Genomic DNA, 22390 nt, shown 5'->3' with positions numbered 1-22390 from the left:
AGGGAGAGTTAACAGTCAGAACCAAGTAGATCGGGGGTTTTGGATCACTATTGCTAGCCACGCACTTCTTGGCATTTGTTGGAATTTTTTAATGTCCGTCCCCGATCACAGCACACTATTCCCATGCTCTTGCAAAATCCACAATGGCATTGAGGAAGGAACCACACCACCAATGGCCACCCTTTATCACTAGTTTCTATCTTTCTTGCTGGGGGCTACATATCTTGGGCATCTTTCTTGTGATGCTAAATTGCAAGTCGAGTTTCTATTTTTCTTGCTAGGTGTTGTGTATCTTGGATGGCTTCTTATGATAATGAATTATAAGTCCACCAGATGGGAAGGTGGAAAAGAGCTATTAGCCCAAAAATGCCCACATCAAGATGGCTTTTTCATGTATCTAGCGGCATGGTGCAATGCCATTCCTTGGTGAAGAATTTTCAAGGGTAGTTAGTGGGAACCAAGCATTTTAAGGTATTCTCACTCAACTAGATGTGAAAGGGAAAGTCCTCTAAAAGGAGGTGACTTGTGAGGCTAGAAAAGGGATTAAGGGGGTAGAGGGTGGAAGGTCAGGGGTTTAAGATTATAGTTTCTGGGAAAGGGTAGATAGTTTCTCTCTTTGTTTTTCCCCACTAAGGAGTTTCCACCAAAAAGCGGGTTACATATCATGAGCAAATATAGGGAAAATGAAATACAGGAAAATGTGACTCATGCGTAAGAGACTGGTGAGTGCAATTCAAATTTAAAACGTGGATGTCGATGCCAAATCTGTGAAATACTCACTCAATGTCAATTAAGATCAAGGGTACCTCAAGGTCTCATCCCACCCTCACCACATGAAGTGCACTCAACTTGTAGGGTGAGGTAACCAACCCTATATCCCATGGTTTATCACCTCATTTGGTTAGGTGGAACCCCATCAAACAAACAAATAAAATTGATGAATCGAAAAAGGAAAAAGATGCACATAAAGATACACGTGTGCATGGCACACTAACTACTAGGAGACAAGTCCATCTCTCCCATTTACACATTTCTTTAGAGCTACCATGCAAGTGCACGTGCAAAGAAACACTCCAAATTAAAAAATGCAAAACAAACCAAAAAAGGGAAATCCATGCTACTAGTGTCGAAGTCATCACATATGCCACTGTCAATCCACTCAAGTATACCCACTTCCCATCATAGGTCAATGGATGCTAATGGCTCACAATCCACTGAAAAGTAACCATATGAAAAAAATACTAACCCATGAAATACCACAAACATGAAAAGAGTGTCTATACATGACTTTTTCCTGCCAGTATAACATGATCAGTAGACTGTTCAAGAACAGTGGGAAAGAAAGTGAGTGCATGTAGATACACTAGCCCAAATCATCAGCGTGACACAGTAACCATACCGCATCCAATCATTTGCTACTCATGAAAAACTCAATTCAACACACAAGGTAACAGCACACAAAAAACACAAAAAAGAAAGAAAAAATCCTAGGATTTGCCAAGCCTAAGAAACCCCTAGGATTACATAATACTCCCCATGCGAATGAAAAAGGAAAGCAGTTTACAACTTCATAGCAATCATCCACTATTACAGACCATCAAGCATTGTGGGGAACAACTACTATAACATCCCCACTAACACCATCTAACCACCCAAAAATGAGTGTAGAACTTTGTATCAACGTATGCTATGAGGACAGTTTGCAAAGCGGAAATATATTTTGCATCCACAATGTATCACCTTGACTTGCTACTCCTAAAATCATACAAAAATGTTTTAAGCCTTGGAACCAACACAAACAATATTCCAAAACACACAAGTCCTATACATAATAGTATGTATACATACATGCGAGCATGTGTAAACATGCATGCATGTATCACCTACATGAATCCTAAACAAGTATTCTAGAACACAAACAACATTTCCAAAACACATAAGTCCTATACGTAAAAGTATGTGTTACATACATACGTGCGTACGTACGTAAACACGCATGCATCACTTAGATGAATTCAAGGACACACACGTGCACGTGCACACGCATATTCCCTAGTTGATGGGTTTATTGTTTGACAACAGTCATTCATGAGGGGTGTGCGCGTGCACTCACATGCACATTCCCTGGTCGATGAGCGAGCGCGCGCGCACACATACACTCACGCATTCCCTAGTTGATGGGTTTATTGCTTGACAGTAGCCATTCATGAGGGGTGCGCACAGGCACACACACACATTTCGTAAATGAAGCCTGGCACTTAGGGAGACAGCTTGTTGCTTGAACAGCCACCACTTGCTTCTCAACCAAAGAACTAAAAGATGGAGTATTGAGTGTCATAATAAAACACTTTTGCTTTTTCTAAGCTCGCAAAATCTACTATCTGGCACATTGAGGTGGAAAACATCCTGTGAATACTGATGCAAGCCATCTGTACCATTGAGAAATTCACATGCGGACTCAACGTCTTCATTTCGTGCTGGCAAGCTCTACCCGAATCTTTTTGGCTGCCTCTACCATGTTGATCAATGCTGGCTTGACCTCAGCATACTTACGCGTCTTCAGACCACAATCTGGATTGACCCATAACACCTTTGCCTCCAGGACATCCAACATCTGGGATGAGCAAAACAACATAAACTGTCTTAAGTTCCACATAAGCTTTAAGCCCCACAAGTCACCATAATTACAGCAATTACATCAGAAACATTGACTTTAGAGAGATACAAGTCAGCTCCAGGCACGCATAGCATACCTTGCGAATGCGGTCTGCAATCTCTTCAGTGTCAGGAATCCGTGGGGAATGAATATCATAAACACCAGGCCCAATACCAGCATCATATTTCACACCCTCACGGAATACTCTAAGCAGCTTCTCATCTGAACGTGAGTTCTCAATTGTTATGACATCAGCATCCATGTCAATAATGGAATGAATGATATCATTAACGTGCGAGTAGCACATGTGTGTATGTATCTGGAAGGATCGATTGACAAGACATCAAATCAAAGGTGGGGAGACGTTAGTACGAAGCATAAATATAATGTTGGAATCCAGTACATACCTGCGTTGTGTCTTTTACACCACAATTAGTGATTCTGAATGAATGCACTGCCCAGTCCAGGTAATGAGCTTGTTCTGACTTCCTTAGAGGCAACCCTTCCCTCAGCGCAGCCTCATCGATCTGGATGACCTGTATTTTCGAAGGAAAGCACCAATGATGCTTCTACATGAAATTAGAGTCATTTTGCATTGTTCAATGTGAAGCACACCTTAGACAAGAGCCTAATGGGAAAACATCTTTGAAAAAAAAAAAAGAGCCTAATGGGAAAACAAAGGTGCAATAATCTGAAAGTGTTAAGTATAACACATGAATTCCAGCAGCCTCCAGGTCTTCAACTTCCTCTTTCATAGCCAAAGCAATTTGATAGCATGTTGCCGACCTGCATGGAACCAGCAGCATATCCAGAGATTCAGAGTGCTATACATGATCTATCTGCTTAATTTCTACACAGTGAGCAGCTGACCTTGGCTGATCATCCCTGACAAACGACCAATTTAGGATTGTCACTGGGCCAGTAAGCATTCCTTTCATTGGTCGGGCAGTCAAACTTTGTGCATACTTTGACCAGAAAACTGTCATTGCTATTGGACGGCTTACATCACCGTAGATGATCGGTGGCTTCACGCAGCGAGACCCATAAGACTGTACCCAGCCATTTACAGTGAAGATAAAGCCCTTAAGCTGCTCTCCAAAATACTCGACCATGTCATTTCGCTGTGAAATTGAAAGGGCAGGCGTCAGTCTTACTCCAGAACTGCCTAAGCAACCACATCAGAAAATATCAAGCTCTTCCTGCAGCTTACAAACTTTGCCAATTTCAGCCTGAATGGCCTTGATATACGCATCCTCTGAGATCCTGCACTGAGGAGCTGTTTGTGAGCCACAACAGCGATCATTTTAAGCTATACGCTAGCTTTGGAAGCAATCTCCCAGGGAACAGATCTTACTTATTAGCTTTGAACTCCCGTCGCACTCTTCGTAACTCCAATGTCTGGGGAAAAGATCCAGTCGTGGTGGTTGGCAGAATGGGGAGGCTCAGGTGTTTCTGTTGCTCATCAAGCCCGACCACTACACGAGTTGCTCGTCGGTGTTCACAGCCATGAAGTTCACGTGCCTGTTCAAAAAAGCATATAATTCACTATTTTGATATGGCTTGTGACACACGTAATTTCAAATAGTGACACTGTTACCGCCCTCGTTCACTACACTCCTAATCGTCAATTGTACAACTCCATCTTTGTCAAGCAAATTCCGTTTAGAGAAAAGGGACAAAGCAATAGGAACAATGGTGACTTGTTAACAAACTGATGATGCATCTCCACAGAAATCAAACAAAGACATGCTAAAGGTTGCATCAATATCAATGACATGGTTCGACAAATGCCTTCATCTGATGAAATGATAATAACATGAAGTTTGCCAGTGACTTAAATATACCTTTGTAAGCACTGCCTCATCATGAACTCGTGGAGAAACCTGTCTGGAGGCCTGAGCAGCTGCACTTGCTGAAAAAAATGCCTGTTCACAGCAGCGTAAAATTAGAAAGATCAAATTGGCAGCTTCAAAGCAAATGAGAAAATATTGGAGAATAATATGACTTGCCTCGTCTTTCTTGCCTTTAAGGGCATTGGCAAGGCCAACCACTTCTACAATCTTCTGAGCTGCAAATGCCAGCCAGGATTTGAGCTCTGCATCCAACTTTGTTTCGTTCTGGAGATCCACAGCTGTATGAAGAAGAGAACAGGAAGTCGAAACCACCACCCTGTCTGCTTTTTACAACAAAGGGCACTGATTAGATTCACAAAGATAACCATGCAATCATTACATCATTCAACTGCTCAATTTGCCTGGTGACTCCTGTCAGTCCTTTAAGACATCGATGTGCAACATCATAAATAAAGAACAAATTTTATGGAGATGTCAGACCTTTTCCCAAATTTGCACATAAGTCTCTCAACAAGGTCATTGAAGCAGACAAATTATTTGCCCAAATGTTTCGTCCATCAACCACTCCAGCAAACAAAACTTTCTCACCAGGAAGCCCAAATTCTTTGATAAGATCCAATGTCTTTTGCCCTCTAACGAGATCAATGCCAATGGCAGACACATGTTCTAAGCCAATGATTGTCCTGTTGCACAACCACACAATGCCAGGACGTTCAATGACATCCATGATCTATGAATATATCGTTTAAGAAAATTGTTGAAGGATTAGGGTGTGAACTTACTTGTATGTGTCAGCTGGAATGTCGGCAAAATATGTTTCAAGGAGGATTTTCATCCCATTAAGCTCAGCTCCAAGAAAGTTATACGCCCTCTTAAAAGCATGCAGCTTGGATGCATCATGATCAAGTACACAAGTGGGCTCGTCAAGTTGCACCCATGAGGCCCCAACTGTCTTCAACTGAACAATAACATCCCTGTCTCCAGAAATCATAGAATGACTGTAAGGCGATGCATACCATGCTCGTTAAGGTACCTTGACTGGGTTTATCAACTTTCTTATCTTGCAGCCTCTGTATAGTACTCTTGCAACCCATGACAAACTGCACTAGAATCACTGGAGGTCATGGTAAATCCAGGTAAACATGTCCATAATCCAAAAGTAACAGTATACAGTGATCATAATCCAAAATTAAGTGATCATAACAATTAGATAGTACCCGGAAGAATACTCACTTGTAAACAGGCAGGAGTGAATCGAGAAGAGAAAGGCAGTTGAATGCTGGATCTACTCCTTTTCCTGGTTTTGCCAAAAGCAGATAGGAGACAGGGCCCAAAAGCACCGGCACAGTCTCTATGCCAAGCTGCAAAAGTCGTGTAAGTCAATAACAATCTTACATGCTACTTCCACCATGAAGCTAACCAAGTATATGTCGATTGCACTAACCTCTTTCGCTTCCTTGTACTCCTCCACAGCTTTGCAGGATGAGATTGTAAATTCCGTTTCAGGACCAAGTTCTGGCACAATATAATGGCTGCAATGTAGAAATTCAGAAACGAGCAGCGATTAAATAACTATGCCCGGAAATAAACACAGATGGGTCCAGCTTCTCCCTTACTAATTAGTATCGAACCACTTGGTCATTTCCATAGCAGGATTCTTTGCATCACCACGAGCCATCGAGAAGTACACATCGAATCCAATCTCGCCACCGGTCCATCCGTAACGAGGAGGGACGGCGCCTAGCAAGGCAGTCATATCGAGTACCTGGTCGTAATACGAGAAAGTATTGCTGGGGATGTAGGTGATGCCAGCACCAAACATTTGTCTCCAAATGGAACATCTCAAATCCTTGGCAATCTGTTCCAACTCCGATGCTGGAGACTTGCCATCCCAGAAGGACTCCAGGGCGAACTTCAGTTCCCGTTTGGGTCCTATACGAGGGTACCCAGCAAGATGGGAAGCCATTACTGCAGAGCAACAAGAACCCAAAACGTTGTTTGGGTGAAGAAGGCTGAATCCTCAGAGTCTCGCAGCAGCCATGGGCGAACATTTGCAGATCACGGAGGTGACATGGCAGCTTCAGCATTTCTCGGATCCAAGGGCCTGTTTCCACGCAGCCCAGATGCATCCCTCTCGGTGTGCGCGGTCGCACACGTGGATTCGGTTCGGATTCACCGAGCCACCCACGTCCGGTGCTCACAGTGCCATCGCACCTGCCTGTGTGGAAACACACCCCAAAAAACTCGTCCGCCTGCAAAACGGCGGACCATCCCCCATTAAGAGGCTCCCACACATAGGCCTCTTCACACGCGTTCACTCGCCCCAGGTGCGAAAGAAATCTTAATGTCCTAAAGATGAAGGCCGCATAGAGGATTTAACTTGGGCCCCTACAAGAGGGTTCTACTAGCCAACAAAGCCGTCTTTGGTGAACAACATTTATTATGTGGATTTACCTGACCACCCTGGTGTGAATAACGGACGTAGTATCTCACCTCTAATGGAGGCGGACACCTCTTTGGTGAACAACATTTATTATGTGGATTTACCTGACCACCCTGGTGTGAATAACGGACGTAGTATCTCACCTCTAATCGGGGGCTTCACCCGCCCCCTGACAATTGTGAAACCCCCCTAACAAGGCTATGGATTGGCAAGGTGGAAGCTTTGTATAAAGTAAGGAGTGAGGAGCAAAGACTTTTTTTTTGGTAATACCCAAATAACACACATTTTTTTGTGGAAGAGCCCAAATAACATACACACACACACACACACACGCACGCACGACCTTGAAACAACCTTGAAATAGTATTGTAGAGTTGTAAAGGACTCAAGTGGTGACTAGGGGTATGCTTGCTTAGAAGGAGGAATCGAGGAGGAGAACTTTAGATGTTGGGGGGTTGGTGGATTTCATCGTTTGAGGAGGAAGACTTGGGAGTGTTGATGGTTATTGTTAGGGTCTTGGTAGCTCTACATCCACATTATAGTCCTCTTAAAGATATCAGAGAAGTTCAAATCTCTCAAAGCCCATCCCTACCTTGCCAAAAGTCGCACGTCGGCTACTTGTTAATATTAATCTAGATCAGTGTACGTTCCATCTAGGAATCCAACCGTCGGGAGATGCGGTCGATAGTACCAATGACCCACCCTATCAAGAGTGAGCAAGGAGCAGTTAGTTATGCAAGGAAAAAATAGGGAGCAAAACAAGATTACAAGCACTTTAACTTAAATTGTTTCGTCTTTAGAGCCAGTGCTTCTGTGCACCATGTGCACTCTTATTTTATTTTCCACTTCACTACTTTACATTATTCTTATATGAAGACTTAGTGGTTGTGCTTTCTTGTTTTAATTATTAGGAATGCGGACTTGTTAGATTGTGCAAATTGTAAGTTTTCAAACTATTAACTTGTCATGTGTGTGTTGAAAACAATTATTAGCAATAATACAACTAACATAGCTCCAAAGGGAGATGGTCTTCTCCAGCGATGGAGGAAGCAGGGTTGCCGCCATCTCTTCCCCTAGAGGTTCTACTATCCTTCCTACTGAATCCAACAATGAAAAGAGTGCACTCGACAGAGACTAAGACTGATATTGATGGGCTGCCAGCCAGTGAATCTATCGAGAGCATCAAAAGGCCCACTGCCTCATACAAACTCCTTGTTGCCTAGTACCTATTGAAGATGGCGTTGAGATGGATGGAGGCAATGAGGAGAGTGACATTCCAGGCCACTTTGTGTCCTTCTCTAGATTTACCCTGCACCTCAAGGAATATAACCTATGTGAAGGCTGCTCAAAAGAGACCGAGGCTCTAAAGCACTTCCTTGTTGGAATCGCTGGAGGCAACAAAAAACAAACCGCAATACCAACAAAGAGCGGAGAAGATCTCAGATGAGCACCGCCTCTGCAATATGGACTCTGAACAGAACACCCAACTCCTACCCACCTGCAACAACATGAGAAGGACAATCCATGGAGCCAACCAGTGTGCTAGCTACAAAATAGGACCTCTTATAGCAGGGCTCTCCAAGGGAACCTCTTCAAGGCTTCACCACTACCCAAGCAAAGTTCGTGGGAAATGCTCATCCTAGATCTTCCAAAAGGGTGTGGGAACCAAGCCGGTCAAGAAACTGCTTGAAAAGATGGGGAGCATGTTCCATGTAAGCTTCCTTGTGTTAAGGTGCACAATGGGATCCTAAACGATAGTACTAAATGGCTCTATTTGTGCATAGTTGTGGCTACATCCACCGTCCTAGGGCCCTGGCTATGTTTCTAGAAGATTGGGTCCACATCAACTGGACCCAAAAAGGGTATGTAGTGACCAGCATTCATCCAAAATGGTTTCGTAGCCTTCGTATCAAAAGCCAGAGATGGCTTTTAGAACGGAACTTGGACTATCCGCAATCACCCCCTATCTGTGCAGATGTGGGATCTAACGTTCAATCCTGACATGCTACACCCTTCCGAAGCACCTATCTGGGTGGAATTCTCGAACCTTCCCCTGTCTCTGTTTCCTCAGTTAGATACTCTATGCACTCCTTTGGGTCAATTCCTAGGAGTGGAAGCCGAAAAGTTTATCAGCCTGAGAGGCAACCCCCAAGCATGTGTGTTGATGGATTTGGCCGTTGACCCCCTAGCAACCATCAGAGTCGTAGATGGGGATGGGTGTGAGTTAATGCAGAAAGATTATTACAAGAATCTCCCGAACTCCTGCTTCTTGTGTGGATTGAGAGGGAATTTCATTAAAGATTTCCCTTCCCAAGTGAGTTGAAAGAAAAATAAGAAAACTAAGGAGGAATAGGAAAAGAAGAGTTCTGAGAAACTTGTTGAGGTAAAGATGGTTCCTCCTCAAATGACCAAAGAACAGGAGAAGAGAAAAGGTAAACTCGCAGAAACTCAAAACTCTTTTGAGCCTCTGAGAGCAGAGATTCGAATCAAATCTAGCTTGGAGGAGGAGGTTGTTCCATACACCCAAACCTTTGAGGAATAGTTCCTCCAAATCGACCGAGCCAATCATTAGGGGAGAATTGGGGTCTCAAAAGGGCCTCCAATTGATTTCAAGCGATTAGAGAGTGATTTTAGGTATACCAATGAGAGTGCTAGAAGGTGTGGGGCAATGGTATGTTGAGGTGGAGGGTGGGCAGGCCTGCAAAGAGCCCCTATTGGTTGCTCCCCTTACACTAGGGACCACCCAAACCATCCCCCCCCCCTCTTAACCCATGTTTGACCCTCCTACCAAGTGCACCTTCCCCACATGAGCCCAAAACTGCCTTCAATGGGATGGTAGGGCCCTTGTGGCGAATTTTTCTTCTTTCCTCCCTCTTTCTAGGACCCCTGCTCCCCACTGTTTTGGTTTAGCCTACCAAATCACTCAGATTTGAACCAAATCCCATGCATTTTCCCTCTCCCCCCTCTTTCTCTGCTCCCTCCTACTCTGGCCTGCTTGCTGCAGCTCCTCTCTCTCTCTCTCTCCCCCCTCTCCCTCTCCTGTGCCTCTGTTGGAGTTGCTCTGTCCCTCTTCTTCTCCCTCTCCAGTGCCTCTATTGCTGTTGCTATGTCCCTCTCCTTCTCCCTCTCCTGTGCCTCTGTTGCTACTGCTCTGTCCCTCTCCTTCTCCCTCTCCTATGCCTCTGTCTGTCCCTCTCCTTCTCCCTCTTTTGTGCCTCTATTGGAGCCACATTGCCGTGTGTAGGAGTCCCATTCTTGCTGTTGCAACCTCTGCAAGTATGGTGAGGAGAAAGGCTACAAGACCACGCAATGCTGTGATGTCTCGTGTCTTCCACAACACCAGAAATGCATTGGATGAGTGGATCCCTTGCACCTACAGCTTAAATGACTGGATAGTGATGAAAGGATTAGCCAAATGTCCACATAAGCTTCCTAAGAGCAAGAGAGGTGATATCTTGCATGAGTGGAAGGGGCGCATCTTGAAGTTCAAGTTTGGGAAGAAAGGATGGCTTGCAAAAGTGCAACATGTTTACATGGGAAAAGATATGCGGCTTCCTCCATCATTCAATCAATCTAGGATACCATCACACTGTGAGCCTTTTTATCTATGTACCTTTTTCACCTATAAGTGTAATGAGTCCATTTGAAAATTTTGTGTTTGGTTTCTAAGAGCTCTTATTCATGGTGGCAGATGTCTTCCCTTCGGACCTCGAGGAGTGGGAACCTGTTGAATCATTCATAGGCAAGTTCACTGCAATTCATGAGGATTTAGGTAAGCAAATGCATGCTGGGGAGAAGTTGGCCTCCTTGTGAATGAAGAATGTGTGTTGGTATAATGCAACATACATCACTCCAACGACATCATCAAGCTATGGCCGTTTGCAAACCATTGCACCACCACAACTTCAAGACATGGATTGCAACAATGTGGACTCGAGGACATTGCAATCGTACAAGGACAAGATTGCAAAGGATGTGGGCATGGCCATGAAGTTTACATTTGGATCCAAATGGGCAAGGTTATCTTGGTTTATGCCTCTGCACATTTTTGCTTCTTTATTTCAGAATATACATATGCATAGAACAAAAACTATGTGGTCCTGCAAGCATGTAGATGAAAATGCTCTTGAAGATTTACTTGGGATGAATTGGGGAACCAGGTCAGGTGACCAAAAGGGTGATGTGTTTCAATGTCACGCATGTAAAGACAATGTGGTTATTAGATACCATTTGTCACGCCAAAATGTTGTATTTAGATTTTCAGTACAGGCGCTGGAAGAAAACAAATGGCCGGTGGCTTCCCCTAAACTCTAATGATGATGACAATATGGGGGTAAGTTTATTTATTGATGTTGAAGAGGGAGATGTCAAGAATGTGAATGACACATCGCAATGGACTCTAAGGGATGTGCGAGAACACCTATTGGTCATGGAGGATGGCATGTCAGAGTCCTTCTATTTTACCTTAAATGGTGGTAAGATTAGCCGCCGTGTGGAGAAGTGCATGCATAGTGCCAATTTCATTCCTCCTGCAACTTTGAAGATTGCTAACAATGTGTTTGACTAGTGCAGCATTTAATTTTTTGTTTGTCGAATCCTAGTTATTGCTTCAAAAGATGATGGACAATTAGATTAAAATGTTATTTCTTTTAATGTTTACTCCTTTCAGTTCATGGTGGTAAATATTTTTCAAAAAATTCGGGGATTTTATGATTAATTTTAATTTTTATTAAGGGGTAAGAGCTCTTTTTACATCACATTCTCACTTTCACATTTAGAGAGCCATAGAAACTCCCGTCCTCAGAAGTTACTCCCTGCATCAACTACTATTTGCCATGGATTTAGCTAGAACTGTTCCATGACTTTATCTCACGAACTGTATTTGCAAATCGTGAGGAAGTGCTATTTTTAGTGTTTGATAGGACTTTAGATGTCCTAGGCACATATATGCAAGCCAAGGATGACTTCTCAGATGTCATCCTTTACATGCAAGATAATTTCTCAAATTTTGCCTATACAATTGACCACACTTCAAAGAGATGGGTTCCCATAGATTACATAAAGTATTTGTTCGTAGAGGAACCCAAGTTTGTAAAGCGCTTGGCCCACTTTTGTGACAACCTTACAAATGAAGGGTTTAGGATAGTCGAAGTTCAAGACATCCTAGACATAGGGATCACAAGAAATACAGTCACCAAATTCCTTTCATGGGAGATGAGATTCATCTTCCTTCTCCAAGAAGGAAATTTAGAGGAAGAAGCCTCATCGTCTAGCACCCCCTCTGTTAGAACTGCTAATCTGGTCATCCCTAGACTAGACTCGGACATCTACATGGAAGAGAGTCTTGACGATCCAACAGAGGAGATGGAAGCAGCCCAAGCATTGAGCCTACTTCAAGAGCCCCCAGTAGAGCAAGAATCTGCATCGGAGACCGTTGACCCAAAATCAGAATTATGGTCCTTGTCCCCTCTCATCATCAATGGAGAAGAGTACGTATTCCTCCATGACATAGAGATTCTTTTTGGACTACGAGAGGATGAGGCACTCGGAGTCCTATCGAGGTTCGATGTTGACACAAGTGTCAAAGATCCTGGGGTTCTAGGTATTGAAGACGAGACAATGGAAGACTTTCTCTTGACGATGCTGGTTTCAATGAGGGATGCAGACATGTCCGTATACGATGCACAACCCTCTCATGCAGAAGCTTCCACCTCCAACACAGGTCAAGAGAAAGCGTCCACCTCCCAAATGGAACATCACACAGCACCTGGTTCCATCAACATTGCAAATGAGGAAGGGATAGAAGCCGACGACACTGTAGCACTGGTAAGTTCGAACAATAATTTTTATTTTGATGTTCTTTCAGTATAATTTGTTTTGTCGGTCTTCTAATGTTTGTTGAATTGTCGTAGGATGCGTTCGAGTTTGATGAATTCTTATCTCGACGAGGTAATGTTCGCAGCACATTTGGGCGAGATCATTCTTTGGCCCATTAGCTTGGCAAAGTCGCAGAGCATATCATGGTCTTTCACGGCAAATTTTCTCCTCGAGGTCCTTCAGAGCTGCTGAAGTGCAAGGCATTGTCGCGCACTATTAGATACTCCAACATTACTCGGAATGCCGACAAAGTCATTTTGGTACACCGCCTGGCTACTATCAATGCCTTTGGATCGAACATTCATGGCAGGGCATTGACGGCAACAACTATGTCTTTGGTAGTAGGAGAGGAGGATGTTAGTGTTGTTGTGGCTAGATTTATATCTAGGAATCCACTAGGGGATTCAAACACCCCTATTCTCGATGTACTCGAACTAGCCAAGAAGAAAGATACCTTGTGAGGCCTTTTGTATATAAACATATATTTCAATGGATACATGACTACATGTCTTTATTATTTGTTTTAAGTTATCATTGCTTGTCATGAATTCCATTGTATTTTGTTTAAGTCGTTGATGATATATTTTCTCCATCATTTTAATTGTGTTAATTTAATAAATTTCTAGCCAATTTAGTATCATTTTCACCAATTCTGGGTATCAAGAGTTCATTTCTGTCAAATCCTGAAGGAATTTTACAATCGCGCAGAAGGGAAAACTGTCCAGCATGTCACCAGGACCCTAGAAAGCCCAAAACCTGCCACGGCACGAATTTGGGCATTCGAGCTTGAAATTTGTGGTGTGCCGGGTTTTGGGCTTTCTGGGGTCCTGGCAACATGCCGGGCACTTTTCCCTTCTGTGCAACTGTGAAATTCCTTCAGGATTTGACATAATTCAAAACTTAACTTAAAATGATCATTTACAGCAAGCATTGAAATGGAAAATATACAACAATGCGAGAGTGTAGAGAATGTCGATATATTTTATTTAAAAAATTGGACCCTTGGGCCTTAGATACAAGATAGTGCCTTCAAGGGCAGGGGGTGGTCTAAGTCCTAAGAGTGGGCTGCAAGAGAATCTAGGGCTTCAAACTTGGGTCACTCTGTAGCCGCTTCGCCAGAGCCATGTCCTTGTCCATGACCGTGACGCGCCTTGCATGGATGGCACACAAGTTGGCGTCCTTGAACAGAGCGGTGGTCACTTGCTCTACAGCCTCCTGGAGTGCCCCCATAGCTCTTGTGCTGAAGTGCACGTCATCCTTATATCCCTGTGCGATCTCCCATACCACACGTTGGAAGGGAGCATGCGAGATCAAGTTGTCAGTGATCTTTCTGCATTTGCCTGATCTCCCTCAGGGCCTGTGCTCTTGGTTTTGCTCGGTATGGCTTTCTAACTCTTGGTGGGGGCCTTACAGGTACCCGAACACCTTCCCACAGCCTCTTGTCTACCTTGAACTTCTTTCGTTGATCCTGTTTGCATTGGTCCTCCTCCGAGTCCTCCTCTCCATGATGTCTGGAGATTTAGCCTTCTTTGGGATGGGGCTTCCTCAGAGTCTTCTTTACCCTCCTCATGGGCACAGGGGTCATCTCTACCATGGGCTGTATCTCCGCGAGAGGGAAGATGGTGCTCTTCCTGGCAGTCTGTTGACCCTCAGGAAGCCTCTCTATATCCAGGAGGTTATTGAACACATTTTGTTCGATCGAGAGAGGGATCTCATGGGGAGGGGAAGGCTGAGGGGAAGGCTAGGGAGAAGGTTAAGGGAAAGGCTCATGCTCTTGGAGCTGGGGAGTGGGCTCACGGGACTTCAGAGGAGAAGAAGGCTCAAGAGACTGGGAAGTGGGCTCACGGGACTTGGGGGAGTTGGAGGAGGGCTCACAAGAGTCGAGGGAGGTGCCATCGGACCCGAGTAGGTTCACGTGCACAAAGCCATGAGGTGGTGGAGCTAGGGGAGGAAGGGTGGAGGCGGCATCCAGTGGGTCTAGCAGTGTTCTTCACTCTTGCCATTGAATAATGAGAGTTAGGGTTTTTTTTTACTTTTTATAAGGGCCCATCATGTTTTGACATCCCTTTTAATTACATTTAGGGTTTCATCGTGCCCCCTATCCTTGCCCTAACCCCTCCAACCCCCCCCACCCTCGTCGCCCTCCCCCCCTTGCCCTCCCCCTACTTGCCATGCCCACACCTGTTGCCCTCCCACATACGCCCATCCCCCCCTCCCCCCATCCTTGCTACCACTCCACCCCTCCCCTTGCCCTGCCCCACACCCCTCCCTTCTCTCCCCCCTCCTTCACCATGTCCCCACTTTCCCCAATGTCATGTGAGTACAAAAATTGTGGTCAAAATAAGCAAGATATTAAAGAGCGAGTACACAAATTGTGGTCAAAATAAGCAATATATTTATTTCATATTTGTATACAATTACACCATAGCTTCTGTTGGTGGTTGGATCCATCTGCTCCTTTCTTTCACTCTAGCTTGCAACCAACGCGTGCGACTCCTTGACTCCCTATGGATGCTTTCCAAGCACTATGCCTTCTATTCTTTGATACAATTTGAAGTGCTTTTGCAAGTTCTGATGCCGTTGCCTTTTCAGACTTCAAAGTCCTTCCTAGTAAACATCTAAAAAACCAGTCGAACATCTCATGCAATGCATTGCTGTGAGTGACACCACCACCATGCCTTGATTTCTTGAAGTAGGTTGCCTTGGCTCTATAGTGTGACTTCTCCATGCCTTGTGTATTCCAAATTGACAAATGACCCCAATTTTGTACAAACCATGGTCCGTGTGCATAGAGAATATGCTGCAAACAGGATGAGAATCAAATCAGCAACAAAAATTATTTATAAAGCAAGTGCTAAATATTACGATGGTGCCAAGATTACCATGTAATACATAATGTGCGACTCCCTCCATGCTTTCACCATTAATTGCATAAACTCTTTCACAGCCATCCTGAACCTTTCATAATACATCTCATCGATTTGAACCTGGCAAAGCAATTTTATCAATGCATCTACCTTTGTCCATACTTTAGCTCTCAAAGTTGCTACTTGAGGATGAGAAGCCTTAGTGATTGTGCATTCACACAATGCTTTCCAGTATTCCTAACCCAAACTACTTTGAGACAATGTATGGTTGTCTTTGTCGAGATTGTGGTTCAATAGGAATCTCCTTGCCTTCCCTCCATGCATGGACACTTTTGTAGGAAGATTCTATGTTGCCCCAGACATTTTCTTATCCTCCTTAAGTTTGACATGTCCTCCATGGAATCCCATCTCTGACAACAACTTCTCAGCTTCTGTAATGCATTGTGCGGATACTTCTTGCGGAATTATATTCCAAGCATAAACAAGATGTAAATACAACAACTTATCAAGTACATGAAGTTCTGCATGTAAAGTACATATGTGTACTCTCTCAAGTGGGATGGGCAAGATGGGATCCCACTTTGGATCCTTCTTATCGTGATTTGGAGCTTGCGTTTGGCTGCAAGATAGAATGCCATTCTCCCATTGTAAGCCAGCCTTTTGCTTACATTGTGAACACATGCAATAAAGGCATGTGTTCATTGCATTTGCCCCTATATCACAACCATGCAAGTACTTGAGGGTTTTCAAATCACCAGCAAGATGCCATTCAACTTGAAAGGTTCCATGGCCATCGACTGTCAATGTTTACCCTTCCTCTTGTCTTCGGATGGTCGAGTGGATTCCTGTTCTATCTAGAACCCACTTCAATGTCTCATGGCACTCTTTCGGAGTCTCAAATGCTGCAAGCCACCATATATCTTTCTCTGATTGCATTGAGAAATCTTGCTCTACTTCTTCATCCCCTTGAACAAAGGCTAAGGCTTTATTCATAATGCAGATGATGACTCTCTCTAACTTGTGTTCTTTCACCAATTGAGCTTCATCCATTTTGATGACAAATATGAGCTTTCCATTGCAACTTGTACAACAAAAGAGAAAAATCGTTAGGATAAACATGATATAGGAAATGAACTAAGTAAAGTGCAATGCTATAATGGATTTCCTCTTACCATCATCTCTCATGCCATAGAATTTGACCATTGCTTGTTGCAGTTTCTCAACATCTAAGTAGACATTGTTAAAAGCATTCATCTCAAAGGTTTGCAAGCCAGATTTCTTTTAACTCTTCTAAGTTATTGTGCCCCTTACGCAATGGTACCCTCCAAGCATTTCTCTTGCACATTGGTTTGTTTCTCGCCGTGCACATCTCACAGACCAAGGTGTGGGTAGGGGCACTGTAGATTTCTTATACTTTCCCAAAATAGCAGACTTGAAATTTTTAAAAACATATGTGTAAGCTTCACGACTTACAACGGTAGTATCACAAGCTGCAAACATCTCCTTTGCATCCATAATATCCTTGAAGTTCTTCATCACCTCCTCAGCAACTTGCACACATAGCCACTTGTGTCTTGGGCCCCTTAGTATCCCAATGACATCGCTTGACTTCAATAAACTAGCTAGAGAATATGAACAGTCAATATCATCCCTGTCTATTCTTCCCATCACATCTTCCATGAAGTTCCTAAAGAAGAACACAATAAAAACTTAGTCACAAACAGTGTAGCACAAAAGAGTGTAATCTCATTGGAACATTTGATAACCAACCTTGTAGCCCGGACTCTCCTCTTTCTAGCACCACTAGTGGGTGCCAATGCATCCATGTTATGTAAGTACCTTCTTTTCCTCTCCTTCAATCCCAAAGGTGTTTCTTTCATCTTTTGCACTCGTTCTTCGGCCTTCTCTCGTTCCTTCTCTACGACTTGTCGTACTTGATTGTATATAGATCTTTCCAAGCCTTCTTTGGACTCAGCTAGCTTACAGAGTAACTCTTCTAATTTATGTCACTCCAAGTCCAATGCTTTGGCTTTATCATAAAGATCATGGTTCTCCCTTTGAAGATTCTGCATAGAGTTATGCATTGCAACAATGGTGCTATTTCCTAAATGTGCTAGCATCTCTACTTGGGCTCTACCCATCTCGCTTGCTTGCATAGCCATTGACTGAGCATTATTTAACCGATTTCAATAACCAAGCAACCCCGCATGTCCATTTCCAACAAACCAAACTAGCTCATGCATTGTATGGAAAGGAGGGCTCTTTGGTTGGCAGGATCTAAAGGATACAAGGATCCTTCTACCCAAAGGTCGAGATGCTTCTTTCCTTGCGAACGAAGATTGTGGATTTTGGAAGCTCCACTCAATCCTAGACTACGTGTGCTTGCATATTTAGCCTCCAACTCTAAGTGAACCTGGTACTTGTTGGAGATGTCCTCGAATGGTGCCATGACTAAAGGAGTGTAGAGAAGGAGAAGGTGTGGAGATGCAGGCTTGAAGGAGCGGCATGCAAGAAGAGGGAGGGTGAGGAGGAGGAGGGATGGGGGAGGGAGGACTAGTAGTTGAAGAGGAGGAAAGGGGGGCAGACTAGTATGTGTGGAGGGTGAGGAGGAGTAGGCGTGGAGGAGGAAGGAGGGAGGAGGGAGGAGCAAGAGCGAGGGGGGAGGAGAAACAGCAGTGGAGGAGGAGGGAGGGGGAGGGTAGGAGGAGTAGGCATGGGGGAGGGAGGGAGGGGGAGGGCAGAAGGAGCAGGTGTGGAGGACGGAGGGAGGGAGTAGGAGGAGGAGGATGGGGGAGGAGGGAGTGAGGAGGGGGAGGGGAGGAGAGGGGAGGGGGAGGAGGGAGGGAGGGAGGGAGGGAGGGGGAGGAGGAGGGAGGGGGAGGAGGGAGTGAGGAGGGGGAGTGAGGGAGAGGGAGGGAGGAGGGGGAGGGAGGGAGGGAGGAGAGAGAAGGAGGGAGGGAATTCAAAATTTGAATTTTTGGATTTTGTATTTTTGAATTTTGAAAATTTTGGTTCCCACCTAGGAGTAAGAGTTGTGTAAGAGGTGGGGTCACTTGTGGTCTTAACCCACCTAGGTGAGGGGGGGTTAGGACTTTTTGGGACCTACTTTGGCCCTTTCATTAGGACTAATCCATTTCTTAATCCATTCCTTATGAGGCCCTTTTGAGACCCCAATTCTCCCCTAATGGCAGACGATGGAGGTCCTCCCTTCACAGTATTTCAGAGCAAGAAAGCCACTCAGATAGAAAAGAACAAAAACCAACAAATGATGCAAAAACAAAGAAAAGAGCCAGCTCTTTTGGAGCCGAGAGAAAGAAGAAGGCTCTCTAGAGGTTTTGCTATTTCACCCATGCAAAGCCCGATTAAATTTAAGAAAAAAGGAAATTAGAACACCCGGCAATAATGCCACACAAATCAAAAGGTAAATTTTCTTTTCTCAATATGAATGTACAAGGCTTCACTAATGATCTTAAGCCAATTATTCTAAAGAGATGGATCAGAATCTTAGAGCTTCACTCAAACTTCCTGGCTCTAAAGGCAGTTAAGGTAGGTGGGGACAAAGACAGATACAGCTAAGGCAGGTGGATTGCAATCAGATATGGTTAATCCTTAATCACAAGGAGTGGAAAGGAGGAGCTACACTAGGTGTGGTAGATAGTCTCGTAGACTTTGTCGATCACCCCCTTCCCACTCTAGGCTCAAGCAGAGTTGGCACTGAGTTTAGACATGAGAAGCTAGAATGTGACATCTTTTCCATTTACACTCCTAACTCAGCTCGGACAGGGCACTCCTTTGGGATAGGAGTCAATTTAATGGAAAGTCGTTGCTCATGGGAGACTTCAACATGGTGGAATTGAGGAGTGATAGGTAAATAGGCATTGGCAGCACAATTAGAGGCTCATAATTACAAGTCTAGGAGGAATGCAAGGAACGGGGTGAGTTTGTTGATGCTGCAGTGGACATCTCATTCATGTGGAGACATCTCATTCATGTGAAGAAATAATCCGTCAAAAATTATTTTGGATGACTCCTTGCTTAGTAGTTGTGCAGCCTTCTCTTCCTCCCCTTTTCTGACCATAAGCCTATTCTACTCAAATTGGATAGGGGTGTAGACAAAAGGTCCAAATCCTAGTTCAAAGCGAACACCTTCTTCTTCCAGCTCCCTTATGTCGAGGAGAAGATAATCAAGATTTGGTAGTCAGCTTTTGGGGGCACAGCTAGTTATATAGACAAATGGTTAAGAGCAATTGAGAGGAATAGATTTTTCCTTAAAGCCATTAACACTATTGCAGATGAAGTGAGAACTATTTCGTAGAAACGAGATCTAAATGGAATATTCTTTTTTAAACTGTTAAAAATTGCCATTTTTTACTCATTTCTAAGAAAATGGCTTCCTATAATACGTCCCAAAAAAAAAAACACTAGAAAAATGGAATTCTTGACTTAATTGGATTTGCATGAATACATAAAATTGAGCACATTCTCCATTAAACTGATGTACACACAAGGAGAAAAGTTAGCATGATTGCAATTTTATCATATCAAAATAAAATAAGAATCTACCCATCATACTCTCCACATATTTTTGTCTCCTCATCAAGCACGTATTTTGTAATTCCTGGATGATGCCAACATATATTGCATCCTCATCTATTTGTGGAAGTTTAAATTTGATCTCCATCCTGATATCTTTTTTTTAGAAGCCATGCAATGTTCTCACTTCATCTGCAATAGTGTTCATTGCCAAAAGATCCAATAGAGCTCACGTTAACTGGAGTAAAACCCTGGAGCAGAGGATACATGCACTGGAAAATGATGCTTCTACAGAGAGCTTAGACTAGAAGCCTCAATTCGTGGTGGGTAGGGAAAGGAGACAAAGTAAATGAGGACATGTTCTAAATTCTCGGAAAGAAACACGCATAAGAGAGTATTGAGGAGTTTCTAGTTGAGGGGAAAGTAGTCAGGGAAGAGACATAACTACTAAGGTTTGTGTTAGAGCATTTTAAAGGTATTCTAGGTGAACCGGAGGTGTTAACAGCTGAGAAATTGGTGGCAAGGGATTTGTGTGACATGGCCAGGACCAAGATAGTTTCAAAAGAAGATTTGGAGGGTGCCATCAAGGAATCAGCCAAAGAAAAAACCCTAGGGGAAGACAGCCTAGTTGGTCGCTTCCTAGTTCTACTTGGGCAAGAATCCCTTCAAAAATGTCATCTCGACCCACCCATCATAGATTGGAATGATCAAGATCATACCAAAAGGGGGATAGAAAGCGAACCTTAAAAAATGGAGGCCTTTAACTATGTTGAACACTTGCTATAAGATCTTTGCCAAGGCCCTAGCACTTAGATCAAAGCCCAAAATGTAGGATTGGAGTAGAGAGGAACAAAGGGTTTCATCTGAGGAAGACACATTCTGGAAGCAATGCTCCCGTTGTGGGAAGGATGGAATATGCAAAAGGCATCGGCTTTAAGGTGGACTTTGACAAGGCATATGATAGGATGGAATGCGATTTCATTCAAGACACCCTAGAAAAGATGGGGATGGGACCTCGATTTTGGTTCTTTGTGGATGTGCTTTTAAGGTAGACAAGAGCCAAAGTGGAGATCAATGCCATTCCAACTTAGAAGGTCTATTAGACAAGGGTGTCCGCTCTCCCCTTTGTTGTTTGCCATTGCAATAGATGCTTTGGGTTGGCTCAGCCAAGACAGAGTAGACAGGGGTGATATCCAAGGTATTGGTGTACAAGGGGGAAAACAGATTGTCAGCCAATAGCTCATAGATGATGCTAACCTTACCAACAGTTTGCAAATGATACTAACCTTACCCCTGAAATGATCCACATCAGTTGGAAAGGTGCTCCAATGTTTAGATACCTTCTGCCTACCACAGGATAAAAAATTAATCATAAGAGGACCGGGTGCCATGGAACGAAGAATGAACCCCTAGATGTTTTGGTCAATAAAGGGTGTAAACAAATCAAAGAAGGAGAGTCCTTGGTATTCCCATGGGCTTCAAATGCTCCAACAAAGATAGATGGGACTGGGTGTTGGATGTGGCCCTTAGACTGTAGAGATGTGGTAGAAGCCATGGGATATAAGGTTGGTTACCTCACACTACTAGCTAGGTGCACTTCATGTGGTGCGGTTCCTTCCCTAATACCATAGTGGATTTTGCAAGACCATGGGAATAGCATGCTATGAGTGGGGATGGACATTCAAAAATCCGAGAAATGCCCAACTAGTGGTGGTTATCCAAAATCCGATCTAGTAGTCCCTAACCCCTCACTGCTTAGATTGCCTTCCTTTTCCAACTATTCATTTGGTTTGAACTCTCGATCATACAACCTGCAAATTTGGCTATGTTCGAGATATGTTTTATTTCCAAAACTTGGAATAATTTCTTAAAAGAACCTTGAAGTCTAGAGGATTTGTGTACTTTACATAGACTCAAAAACTTACGTGTGTGTTATAGAGTGGTTGTAGGAGTATTTACATAGACTCATGTGTTATATACACTAGAATGGTTATAGGAGTATTTACATAGACTCATGTGTTATACACTGGTTATAGGAGGATGTAGATAGACTCAAAACTTGTGTGTGTCATAAATTGGTGATGATAGGAATCACTATCCTACCTCGTGAAACTATTGAGAAATTCCAAGCCTTGTTGATGAATGGACAATAGAGTAGGTG

General features: G+C 43.7%; 1 pseudogene across 1 annotated transcript; it reads right to left on the bottom strand.

The window, feature by feature from the left end:
• Nucleotides 1-1587: 1587 nt before the first annotated feature.
• LOC147887995 (5-methyltetrahydropteroyltriglutamate--homocysteine methyltransferase 2-like) lies at nucleotides 1588-6638 on the bottom strand (annotated as a pseudogene). Its single transcript, XR_015543083.1, has 13 exons — nucleotides 6126-6638; nucleotides 5954-6041; nucleotides 5743-5870; nucleotides 5292-5483; nucleotides 4990-5192; nucleotides 4666-4829; nucleotides 4501-4581; nucleotides 4011-4177; nucleotides 3527-3919; nucleotides 3370-3442; nucleotides 3064-3192; nucleotides 2754-2975; nucleotides 1588-2614 (listed from the first exon to the last, which is right to left on the bottom strand). The product of XR_015543083.1 is annotated as a 5-methyltetrahydropteroyltriglutamate--homocysteine methyltransferase 2-like (transcript).
• Nucleotides 6639-22390: the final 15752 nt, after the last annotated feature.

The sequence above is a fragment of the Dipteris shenzhenensis genome, chromosome 22 (assembly GCF_047967505.1).
Source record: "Dipteris shenzhenensis isolate YYH24624 ecotype China chromosome 22, Dip_SZ_1.0, whole genome shotgun sequence".
Taxonomy (NCBI): domain Eukaryota; kingdom Viridiplantae; phylum Streptophyta; class Polypodiopsida; order Gleicheniales; family Dipteridaceae; genus Dipteris; species Dipteris shenzhenensis.
Note: the sequence above shows the minus strand (reverse complement) of the source record. Positions and strands in the feature narration are given on the sequence as shown.